General features: G+C 50.8%; 1 protein-coding gene across 2 annotated transcripts in view; it reads right to left on the reverse strand.

Moving 5' to 3' along the window:
- AKAP8L (A-kinase anchoring protein 8 like) overlaps positions 1-3,356 on the reverse strand; it is a 40,107-nt gene that overhangs the window by 34,682 nt on the left and 2,069 nt on the right. The window lies entirely within an intron of this gene.

Consider the following 3,356-nt stretch of genomic DNA (forward strand, 5'->3'; position numbering starts at 1 on the left):
TCCCGGGCTCCAGCAAACCCCCCATAGTCAGCCGGGCACAGTGGCTCACGCCTGTAATCCCAGCACTTTGGGAGGCCAGGGAGGGCGGATCACGAGGTCAGGAGATCAAGACCATCCTGGCTAACAAGATGAAACCCCATCTCTACTAAAAATACAAAAAATTAGCCGGGTGTGGTGGCGGGCGCCTGTAGTCCCAGCTACTTGGGAGGCTGAGGCAGGAGAATGGCATGAACCCGAGAGGCGGAGCTTGCAGTGGGCCGAGACGGCGCCACTGCACTCCAGCCTGGGCGACAGAGCAAGACTCCATCTCAGAAAAAAAAAAAAAAAAAAAAAAATCCCAGAGTCTCGCTGTCATCCAGGCTGGAGCTCAGTGGCACAATCACGGCTCACTGTAGCCTCAACCTCGCATAGCTAAGCCTCAACCTCGCGTAGCTAACTTTTTTATTTTTAATTTTTATAGAGAAAGGGTCTTGCTGTGTTGCCCAGGCTCATCTCAAACTCCTGGCCTCAAGCAATCTTCCTGCCTCGGCCTCCCAAAGTGTTGAGATTACAGGTGTGAGCCACCATGCCTGATCTAAAAAAGAAGAGTCTTATTTGAAGGAGTAACACAGAGTACCAAAAATTAAAAGATAACTGGAATTAGGTTAGGTTGCCTCCAGTCTTTATTATCTGAGCCAAGAGTAGGGTGACAACCATCCTCCAAGATGGTCTCCAATCATTCTTGCCTCTTAACGTTATATAGATCCCTCCCAACTAATAGAGGTAGCCAGTGCAACCAATAAGATTTATGAAAATGACTGAGTGTGACTTCTGGGATTTCCACCTTGCTCTTTCTGGGATCATTCAGTTTGGAGAAAACCAGCCACTATGTTGTGAGGACCCTCCAGCAGCCAGCCCTAGGGAGAGATCCATGGGGCCAAGAATTATCGGCCAGCATCAGCCTGCCAGGCATGGGAGTTTAAGTCACCTTGGGGGTGGGACCTCCAGCATCCGTCAGGCTTTCAGATGACTCTAGTCCACAGAGATCCTAAATGTAACCTCATGATATTCCAAGCTGGAACCACCCAGCGAAATCACCTATCCATTCCAAACATAAAGAAACTGTGTGAGACCATAAATGTTTCTATGACAAGTACGGTAGCATTTCAGACCTTTGTTTGAGGGCCTGATTCTGGATATTTCTGTGCTGTTTTCCACCGCTCTCCTCTTCCCCTCTCAGTGCTAGAGATGCAGCTTCCTTTCCCACGTATAAATAAAGTAACTGAGTTCAAAAGCAGGGCGAGTTAATAAGAAGATTTATCAGTCACCTTTTATGTTTAATAATGCTAACATTTGCTTCCAGGCCTCTAGGACTTACCCTTAAAGCTAGTAGTTGTCTGAAATGTGAATTAAAATGCCTTTGACTTTAGTACCCTACTTCTTAAAAGGGGAAGACTCACATTATAAATTACTGTGGTTTTCACTTTATCAAGATAAAGGAAAAACTAATCATTACTTTTTTAGCTTGGCTATCTCAGTGCCCACCCAAACCCAGAACTACAGCCTACAAGACCTAGAGCTGGAATTCAGGTTTGGTCATTAGTGACCTTGTATCTCAGTTTCCTCATCTATTAAAAAAAGGAGCTCCATTACTCAGCTACCCCACAGCACCCAACCATTCATCTTCTGGTTTCTTCAAGAGTCCTGTTTTTAAAAACCATGAAACTGTCTTCCAGTTTTTGGTAAGACTTGGTGAGAATTATATTCCAATCCCAGGGATGTCAGTAACAACCCTATAGTCTTTTCTCCTGAACTAGGAAAGCTACAGAAAGGCTCTGGCAGAGCTGCCCTACCTGGGCACTACTGATGTTTGACGCCAGATACTTCTTTGCGGTAGGTGTCACTGTGTATACCGTAGCAGGACAGCATCCCAAACCTCCATCCACTAGATACCAGCAGCACTCCCACTCCCATATGACAACCAAAAATGTCTCCAGACATTGCCAGATTGTCATCTGGGGCAGAATCACCCCTGGATGAAAACCCACTGGGCCGGCGGATGGTTGCTAGAAAAACTGGGGTTCTTGGAAAGCTTCTGACCTGGCAGCCAGGGTAAAGGGGACTGGCACTACCTTCTTGACTATGCCAACATAAAGTGGTCTACAAAGGAGTCCCAGAAACTCACTTTCCATTCTCAGTTCTCAAAATTCCAAGTAGAATGCAGGTTACCTGGCAACCACACACGCTCAAGCCTATAATACCCTCACCAAACGGGGAGGCCTAGTATAAGTCTCCTGGCTGAGAAGCCTCATCAATCACTGCCAAGGCAAACCCAGGAGGCCTTGGCAATTCACCCAGTGATGATTTACAGTCGCCCAAGCATATTGCGGGGGGCGGAGAGGGGATCTTGGATCTCGTCACCCATTCTCCCTTTCAAATCCCACTGGCTTCCCACTGGCCTCCCTGGCTGATCTTCCAACAAGCCAGGCAGTTCCTGCCCGTAAGCCTTTTACAGCAAAAGCTCCCTGGGCCAGACATCTTCATTCGCTCATTCCATTTAGGTCTCTGCTCAAATGTCACCTCTTTACAGAAGGCTCCCACCACTCCATGTAGTGCAGCGACCCCCGCACGGTACTGACCACCCGAAAATATATCCTACACTCGCTTATTTGCCTATTAAGATCCTCGTCTCTAAGCTGCTTGAGTAATTCTTGTCTGTATTCCCAATGCCCAGTCTGTACTGGACACGGTTCATTTGACAGACGCACAGGGAATTAACACGGAACCTTGTCATTCCTTGCAGTTCAGCTCCTAGGGGCCCAAGGCTCCCCGCTCAGCCCAAACCCTTCCAATATTTACTTATCCCCTTAGGGCCTGGCGCCTTTCCCAGTTCTGAAACAGACAAAAGGGGGTGGTGGGTGGGATCGGGATGGGGGTGTAGAGCTGCGGCGTTTTTGCACAGAAACTGCGCGGGGGAGGACGCGACAATGGCGACGGCAGCCGAGCCTGCTGCCTGCTCACAAGGACCAAGGCCTGAGAAACGGAAACCTAAGGCGTCCAGGTCCAGGAGCGCAGGCCACGGACGGAGGTGGTGGGGGCGGAGACCTCGCGCGCTGAGGCCCGGGCCCACGGACACGGGCGACAGAAGCCAAGACCTCAGGCGGCCGGGAGCCGGGACGCCGGCTGCAGACACAGAGAGCTGAGGCAACGAGGCGTGAGGGGAGCGACCCTGAGGCGACGGGCCAGCGGCGCCATTTTGTGACCACAGGGAAGGCAGTGACGGGGCCCCAGGGGAGGTGCGGGCGAGCCTGGTGCGGCATCCGCACGTCCCTGTCCCATCCCCCACGCAGAGCCCGACCCCACCCTGCCAGGCCCAC

Source organism: Pongo abelii, chromosome 20 (assembly GCF_028885655.2).
Source record: "Pongo abelii isolate AG06213 chromosome 20, NHGRI_mPonAbe1-v2.0_pri, whole genome shotgun sequence".
Lineage (NCBI taxonomy): Eukaryota > Metazoa > Chordata > Mammalia > Primates > Hominidae > Pongo > Pongo abelii.